Below are 9,518 nucleotides of genomic sequence, written 5' to 3'. Positions count from 1 at the left end.
CCATATATAACTTATGGGCCAATTAAACAAAACAAAAAACTTTTGGGGCTCATTTTCTTATTGTCTCTATGATTTAACCATTGGATATTTATTATATTTTATTTGACTCTGTTGTTTGTTATTTTGATTTGACAAAACTCATATGAAATGGTTTCAAGGGTCAATTTTTTGAGACGGATCTTTTATATGGATTATCCATTAAAAATATTACATTTTATGTCAAAAATATTGTTTATTATTATAAATATGAATAAAATTAACTCATCTCACATATGAAACCGTCTCACATGAGTGTTACACTTTATTTAATATAAACATATTGAAAGAATCTTTTATTATTTATTAAGGGTGAGCATAGTAGAGTAACTAATGGTGTATTGGTCTAATTTTTAAACTACCTAAATTACCCTCACCCTACTAAACTACACTCACCCCACTTCTTCACATTTTCACGTTTCCAAGTTCAACTGCCAACTAATCCACCTTCTTTATTTCCCTCCCAAACTCCATATTCATTCATCTTTCCTTTTGTTTTTTTTTTTGAAACGTCTTTCTTATTTTTCGGATCTAGATGAGATATCTTTTTCAACTCAACACAAAAATTATACTAATTTTTTCAATTCTGACAAATTTAGAAAAAAACTATTGTTTTCCGTTGGTTTTGTAAATATTTTTTATTGCACACGCATTGTGTGTGCTTATTTGCTAGTTGTAAGAAAAAGTGTAGGAGAGAGATGCAATTACTTGTATACGTGGAGAAACGATATAGTTGCAATCAAACATAGTTATTGTACACTTTTTCTTAACATTTTTCCTACGTGTTTAAATTAAGTAAATAAATATATTATATAATATATTACTCACATTACTAATTAATATCTCTTTCAATTCTTAGCTTTATTACAATATATAACAATATCTTGTACTTATGAAAATATTAATATATAATAATTCTTTTTAAACATATAATAAAAAATTGTTACGTTATGAATTGCATTGATATGTGAATTGAAACGTATATTGATATATGTTGAACATATGTTTCCATCAATAATATATATGTGTGTGCGCATGTAAATATATGTAATTATGTGTTTAAAAATATAGTTTTTAATTAAATAAAATTTATTTAAAGTAAAATTTTTTTATTATAATTTAATATTTCCATAAATATTAAATATTCTTATATTATAATAAACAAAGACACATTAATTTTATACATGTTCAAAGATCGGCTAATATAATTGCTCACTCATTAGCTACTTTTTTTTATTTCTTCCGCCTCCCAATTTGCTTTCACCGTCCAAAAAAACAATTCCAAATGATATTTTCTTATTTGATCTCCCCCTTCTTTTTTTTTTACGGTTTGTTTGATCTCTTAGTACTGCATGAAGCCCCACGCATTATTTTTTGTGAATATAAACATAAAATAATGTAGGGGGTATTGTGGACAATTGATCATAATTAGGGTTTCCGATTCTCTATTTAAAGCCACAACCAAGCTTCTTTCTCATAAGTCATACCTATCTTCTTCCCATCTGAGTCTCTGAAATTAAATCTTGTAATTTTCAAAATTCATACATTTTTATAGCAAAAAAGAAGCCAATTTGCAGAGCAAGGGCGTCGAATCAATGATGAATCCACTTGCATTGAAGGTTGGCTAAATCCTGCGATTCTCCGTGCCTTTCAAATCCCATTTTGTTTAGGGCCTCGAACAAATCGCTACATTTCCCACTTTTCTTTTTTCCCAAACATATTTTTCTTCATGTTTAATTTATATAAAATTGTCTATTCCAAGATTTTTCATGAAACTAACTATATTTAAATCCCAGATTTATGATCCTGTCAAATTTCATGATGGATCTTGACGTAATTTTTAAAATATGCTTGAGTGAAATAATTTTTATCTGATAATGAATAAAAATTAATGAAATAATGCTCTAATGGTGTGTTTGGTAAACGGGATAAGAGCTTGATTAATTACCAATCAATTGTAATCATTCGTTTAATATGATTTTTGACCTTTTTTTGTTATTCATCCGTATAGGGCCGCACTGTATATTTTAAAATTAAGACAAGTAATCTGCTCTCAGACTATGTGATTATTTTGTAGGTCCAAGGATAAGGTGCATTTTTACTCTTATATCCCTTATAAATAAATATAAAATTAAAGAAACTCTCCACATTGTCTTTCTTATTCAACACCCTATTAGGGGAGAGAATATAAGATTCAAAAATAATATTCAAAAATAAAAATTTAAATAGAATAAAAGTGTACACTTTTTAAAAATCGTGTTAAACCCAATAAATCGAACTACCACTAATTTTTTTAATTTTCATTAAATTTTCAAATAATATTATTTACAAACCTTAATAATAAATAATAAGATATAAAAATGATGATAATAATAATAATAATAATAATAATAATAATAATAATAATAATAATAATAATAATAATAATAATAATAATAATAATAATAATAATAATAATAATAATAATAATGATATGAATAGTACTATGTAATAAGCAATAATAAAAAAATATAATAATGAGAAATATTACTTGAATTAATATGTAATTATTAACAATATTATATTAACTATAATATAATATAATAAAAAATAATTTAATGATGGATAATAAGAAATAAATTTTTCTAACTAATAACTACGTCCAAGGATATTACGAACAATAATAAATGTTGTAATAACTAAGGAAGCACGACAATAAAATAATAAAAATAATTATTATTAAGGCATAGTTTGGTACATAGAATAGGATAAATATAGAATATATAATATACGGATAAATTAAGGATAAATAAAATGGTAGGATACTATATTGAATGTTTGGTATGATTTTAATAAGAGTGATTAAATTTATATATTCGATTTTAATAACAAAATTAACCCTACCGTAATGTGGAGGAGAATGAGGCGTGTTTAGAGTTTAGATGTTTTTAAATGTGGAGGATAATCATGTCTTTTGTAGTATTTTTTTAGTTGTATTAAATTTATCACACCAAATCAAAGGGATACATAGTCCCCTTGTCAAAGCATTTATCAAGAGCTCATTGACTTATCATGGGCTTTTTAAAAATGTACCAAGCATGGGATGGAGGAGGATAATTTATTAATCACTCCTTTATCATGTGTACCAAACTATGCGTAAGAGTTGTATTAAAAATAGCAATAAATTAATATTAATTATAATAGTAAAAATAATAATAAGAGATGGGGGTATTTTGGTCATACAAAAAAACCCTATTCACTTAATCCTAGACATAAAAATCAAACCAAACATAATAATATTTTATCACACATATTACAATCCTCATCTATCATTATTTTAATCATTCGTTTACTAAACATTTAATAATCTCATCATTCGTACCAAACAAAGCCTAATAGGACCGAATTGAGGATAACAATATGGAACTAATATGACCCAGCCCAGTTAGACCTGACTTGTCTTGATCTGTGTTTGAGTTTTTTTTTTTAAAACATTATTTATATAGGAATTATTTATTAAATTTATTGTAACTTTAACAGCTTAGCTCGATCTCGTTATATCCAACGTTGAAATCACGTTTCCCGGTGGTAACACGTTATTTTTTAAGTTATATTGATTATAAATAATTAAGATAAATAAATAATAATAGTTTTAGCTTGATTTTAGTGAAAGAGTGGGTGCCCGGTGAGCCAACTTGTGGCTAAGGGCTTTGATGACTCTTTGTATAAACAATCTTTTGTTTAATATAATTTACACTTTTATTAATGACAATGACTTTATCTTTCTTCATATTGTTATATTGTGATATACTATTGTTGTTTTGATAAAGACCTTGAATATACTATAGTGTATGTAAGATGTGGTAGAACATGGAGATGTTTATCATGAAACACATCTTATAGTCACTGTATATTCTAAACTGTTCCTAGTCGATTGAGCCGTCCGATAATAAGGATAAGGATCGCTCGAGTTTGAGATTAGCATTTGCGATGCAGAGTACCACGTTTCATTGGTAAGGAACATAGAGATGTTCGAAGCATGCAAATGGATATTCATACGATGAATGATCGAACTACCCTATCCGGACTTTCCGAGTGGTTATCACTTATCGAGTGGATAAAGTCCGCGGTTTTGGTTGTACACCATTAGTCCTTACTACTTGAAACATCATTGAGACTCTATATGCTAGTACTGTGCTTTGACTCGTTTACCGACTCTATTGGGGTCATCAGGTGTCGGGATTGGGTACAGTTACAACACATATAGGAGTCGATGCTTTGTTGTCAAGGATTCACCACATACTTGCGAGTGTGGATATCCTATGCGATCTGAGGAGATATTAGTGTGACGAATCTCTGGCCAGAGTACATGATGTGATTTAAGAAATGATTTCTTAGTAGCACATGCGATGTCACTATTTGATCTTCAAGATGTATTGCATAGTTATCGAATCTCGAACGACTCTCGATATACCAATGGTTGTTGATTCGATCGGGATATATGGATGAAGGGACCGTACTGTACGCTAACCAAAATCTATTGGTTTTTGCAGGCACTATGTAGTAACCCGGAACCCATTTTAAGATAATAATATGTTAAACATAATTAAGGGTTGGTAATTGATCTATTTTCAGAGTGTTATTGGACTTCGGAAGAGGAATTTGGGCTTTTGACTTCGGGCCAGGTCGGAAGCTCCGATCCCAGTTCGGAAGCTCCGATCCTGACCACTTCGGAAGCAGATCGGATGCACGGTGATCGGACGTTCCGATCAGGAACGGAGGTTCCGATCTCAGCCAGCCAGCAATGCTCGATGACTCAGCCGTGAGTTTTGACAAGTGTTGATCGGGGGTTCGATCGGAAGTTCCGATCCCGGAACGGTGGTTCCGATCCCGACGTGTCGGACATGCACAGAATGAGCTGGAATCGGAAGCTCCGATCCCGAGATCGGTGGTTCCGATCGTTGCCGAGATTTTGGCTATAAATAGGGCTCATTTGCTTCAGTTTTGAAATACGAATTCCCGCGTTTCCTTCTTCAGTTATATAGCGTGAGATATACACTTGAGGGCCCTATCGGTTAATAGTGAGGTTCTGAAATAACCACGGTGAGGTTATAGTCATTCAGGACTAGCGACTCCAAAGGGCTAACTACGGACGAAGGTATGGTCCGGGAATCTATTTAAGTTTTGGGAGTACTTATTAGCTTAGTTAAGGCTTATAGAATTTATGTAGTGATACGGTGAACTTTTGAATATAGGCTTGGAACCTAGGATCCTATTATACTTGAACTAGCCTAGAGGTACGTACACATTGACTGAGATTGCCAGCGAGTATACATGTGTATATGTTGCATTTATTTGGCATTATTATATGGCATGATATATGATTTACCGCTTTCTATATCCATATGTCATGTGCATATACACGTTGAGCCTATACCTTGTTATACCTGACTATAGAGCCGCTCAGCTCTATACTCGATAGTCTGTCACTGAGAGTACCGCGACGGCGGGGGCATTTATGTCTGTCTACTCTGGTGTACTAGACGAGTGTGGTTGCACCCAGAGGTTGATCCGTGCGGTGGCAGCACTCATATGGCGCCGGTTCTGAGCATGACTTTTCAGATGACCCTGTACCAGTCATCATGTTGCATGCATTATATACATATGTTTACTCATGTCTATGTACTGGGCGTAGCGCTCACGTCCTAGTTGTTATCTTGGACACCCTATTCCATGGGGCAGGTCGCAGGATGGACGGAGCTGGTAGTTCAAGGCAGGACTAGGGAGCAGGAGCTTTGAAAGTTTTTATACAGCACGATTTATTAGCTGTATAATGTTTACTTTTAAGAATTTCGATATGGTTGTATCACTACAGATCTAAGCCTGGATTATATTACTAAGCTGATATGTAAATTATAGATTACGTTTCCGCACGTTTTTACTCTGTTAAGTATTTTGCTGTATTTAAGTTTAATGCATGCTATTAGTTGCTAGTTAGTAGGTGATTCCATGCAGGGTCACTACATTTTTGGTATCAGAGCATGCATAGATTTTGGGATTAGTACTTGGGATTTAGTTTAGTCTTGAGTAATTCTTGCGCATTTGGGATTTTAATGTGCAATTCTTTTCAGGATATGGCTGACGAGAGTCACGGTAGTGTTGGCCAGGGAGGTGGTCATCATCATCGTCGCCATCATCATCAGGATGATCAACATCGTCCTCATGAGGGTCGACGTTGCTACTCTATCAATAAGTTTATGCAGGTAGGACCGAAACCCTTAGTGGGAGGCGAGAATCCTGAACAAGCTAGAAGCTGGATGTCTAAACTTGAGAGCACGTTCCGAGCTTTTGAGTGTACTGAGGAGCAGAAACTGGAAGTTCTAGAATTCGTTCTAGAGGATAGAGCACGTTTTTGGTGGGATGCCAAGGTTGCTCAGGCACGTACTGAGAGAGGACAGGTGACTTGGGGGGATTTCTGTCGGGAGTTTCAGAAATTATATTTTCCTCCGGCTGTTCGCCAAGCACGATCTATGGAGTTGCTTACTTTGAGGCAAGGATCAATGACTATTAATCAGTATCAGCAGCGATTTCTTGATCTGCTACCTTTCAGTCCTCATATCAATGAGAGTGATGCGTCGAAATATGATATCTTTCTACAAGGCCTGAACCAAGATATCTACTCTTAGGTTGTCGTCTGTGATGACCCGGTATCTTATGAGACTTTGGTGAACCGTTGCCGTCTTGTGGAGACTAGCAACAGGCGTGCACAGTTGATGATGCCAGCACAGCCTAGTGGATCTTTTGAGCCTCGAGCTCAATCTGTTGTGCCATCTGTACCTACGTCTTCTTCTACTCCTACTACTTCGTCTGGTTCTCGTGGTTCACGAGGTACTTTCCGCTTTGGGAAGAAGAAGAAGAAGGAGGAGTTTTGTAGCCACTGTGGTGGGAAGCATCCTGCAGCTTCATGTCGGAGAGCTACTGGGGCGTGTTATATTTGTGGTCAGCAGGGACATCTGCGGAGAGATTGTCCTCAGCGCATGGGTTCTGCTAGTGGATCGGGATCCCAGGTTGGATCTCAGGCTTCTACTTTTCCACGTCAGCAGCCAGCACCACAGAGTTCTTCTGGTTATCGTCCCCAGACTCAAGGGCAGGTGTTTGCTCTGTCTCAGGAGCAGGCTACGGAGGGAAGCGATCGCATGTTGGCAGGTAACTTCTTGTTATGTGGTATTCCTGCACTTGTATTAATTGATACGGGAGCATCGCATTCCTTTATTTCTAGTCGCTTCGTTAAGAGACATAGATTACCTTATGTATCATTAGATATGGATTTAGTTGTATCTACTCCGTTGGAGCAAGAGATAGTAACTAAGCGTCTAGTGATGGGTTGCCTTCTGGAGTTTGAGGGTAATGTGTTATCGGCTAATTTGATGATATTAGCGATGACGGATTTTGATTGTATCTTGGGAATATATATGCTGACTTTGTATCACGCTACTGTGGATTGTTATCAGCGTCTGGTACAGTTTCATCCCGTTGAGGGTGATAGTTGGTACTTTTATGGTGAGGGTGCGCGACCTCCGATGCCACTTGTTTCGGCTCTGAAGGCATGTCATGTCTTGGAGTCAGGTGGGGAGGGCTACCTCATCTATGCAGTTGATATGTCCATGAGTAGTACGGGTATTGATCAGCTATCGGTTGTCAGCGAGTTTCCTGACGTATTCCCTGATGAGATTCCTGGTTTTCCTCCGGTTCGAGAGGTTGAATTTGGTATTGATCTAGTACCAGGAACTACGCCTATATCCTGAGCACCTTATCGTCTGGCACCGTCAGAGATGAGGGAATTGAAACAGCAGTTGCAAGATCTACTTGATAAGGGATATATTCGTCCGAGTGTTTCTCCGTGGGGAGCACCTGTTTTGTTTGTCAAAAAGAAGGATGGATCGATGCGATTATGTATTGATTACAGGCAGTTGAATCGTGTCACCATCAAGAATAAGTATCCTTTGCCGCGGATTGATGATCTGTTTGATCAACTACAGGGTACTTCTGTTTATTCGAAGATAGATCTGATATCTGGATACCATCAGATGCGGGTACGAGACTCAGATATATCTACGACTGCTTTCAGGACCAGATACGGGCATTATGAGTTTCTGGTGATGCCATTCGGTTTGACGAATGCACCGGCAGTCTTTATGAATCTGATGAATCAGGTATTTCGAGATTATCTGGATAGATTTGTCATCGTCTTCATAGATGATATTCTTGTCTATTCTCATGACAAGGATGAGCATGCACAGCACTTGAGAATTGTTCTACAGACGTTACGAGATAAGCAACTATATGCGAAATTGAGTAAGTGTGAATTCTGGCTTGATCGGGTAGTATTTCTCGGTCATGTGATTTCTAATGAAGGGATATCTGTTGATCCTAGTAAGATAGAGGCAGTGCTGAACTGGTCTCGACCGACGACGGTTGCTGAGATTCGTAGTTTTTTGGGTCTAGCGGGATATTACCGTCGGTTCATCGAGAATTTTTCACAGTTGGCCAGGCCTTTGACTCAGCTTACTCGGAAAGATGTTGCCTTCATTTGGTCCTTGGATTGTGAGGAGTCATTTCACGAGCTGCGTAGACGTCTTACTACTGCACCTGTGCTAGCTCTACCTTCTGGATCAGGAGGTTATGTTGTCTATACTGATGCCTCTGGTCAGGGGTTGGGATGTGTGTTGACACAGCATGGACATGTTATTGCCTATGCTTCTTGACAGTTGAAGACGCATGAGAATAACTATCCAGTGCATGATCTCGAGTTAGCCGCCATTGTATTTGCGCTCAAGATTTGGAGACATTATCTTTATGGCGAGAAATTTGAGATATTTACGGATCACAAGAGTTTGAAGTATTTATTCACTCAGGCAGAGTTGAATATGCGACAGAGACGCTGGATGGATCTCCTGAAGGATTATGATTGTGAAATCAAATATCATCCAGGTTCTGCTAATCTTACTGCTGATGCCTTGAGTCGGCAGGTGAGACTGTCTGCACTTCAGACTAATGAAATATCTCATATGATTCAAGAGTGCTGTTCATTGAGTTTTACGCTCAAGCACAAGAAAGGGAGGAATGAGATTCATTTGTATACTATTCTATCTGAGCCAGCATTGTATTCTCGGATCAGAGATGCTCAGATATCTGATGATAAGACTCAGCGATTGGCACGTCTAGCCAATGGAGTTAATACATCTGGATTCCATTTTCAGGCAGATGGTTTATTGTGCCTATCCAATAGAGTGGTTGTACCTAATGTTGCGGAGCTCAGGAATGATATTCTATCTCAAGCTCACAGGAGTCGATTATCAGTTCATCCTGGAAGTATGAAAATGTATAAGGACTTGCGAACTAGATTCTGGTGGAAGGGAATGAAGCAAAGTGTTTATCAGTTTGTTTCGAGATGTTTGGTTTGTCAACAAGTCAAGGCTGAATATCGACGACCAGGTGGATTA

At 36.5% G+C, this 9,518-nt stretch overlaps 1 non-coding gene across 1 annotated transcript; it reads left to right on the top strand.

The window, feature by feature from the left end:
• The first annotated feature begins 1,612 nt into the window (after positions 1 to 1,612).
• Positions 1,613 to 1,729, top strand: LOC140876540 (small nucleolar RNA snoR86). Its single transcript, XR_012148845.1, has one exon. It is a non-coding gene; the product is annotated as a small nucleolar RNA snoR86 (small nucleolar RNA).
• Positions 1,730 to 9,518: the final 7,789 nt, after the last annotated feature.

Source organism: Henckelia pumila, chromosome 1 (assembly GCF_033568475.1).
Source record: "Henckelia pumila isolate YLH828 chromosome 1, ASM3356847v2, whole genome shotgun sequence".
Classification (NCBI taxonomy): domain Eukaryota; kingdom Viridiplantae; phylum Streptophyta; class Magnoliopsida; order Lamiales; family Gesneriaceae; genus Henckelia; species Henckelia pumila.
Note: the sequence above shows the minus strand (reverse complement) of the source record. Positions and strands in the feature narration are given on the sequence as shown.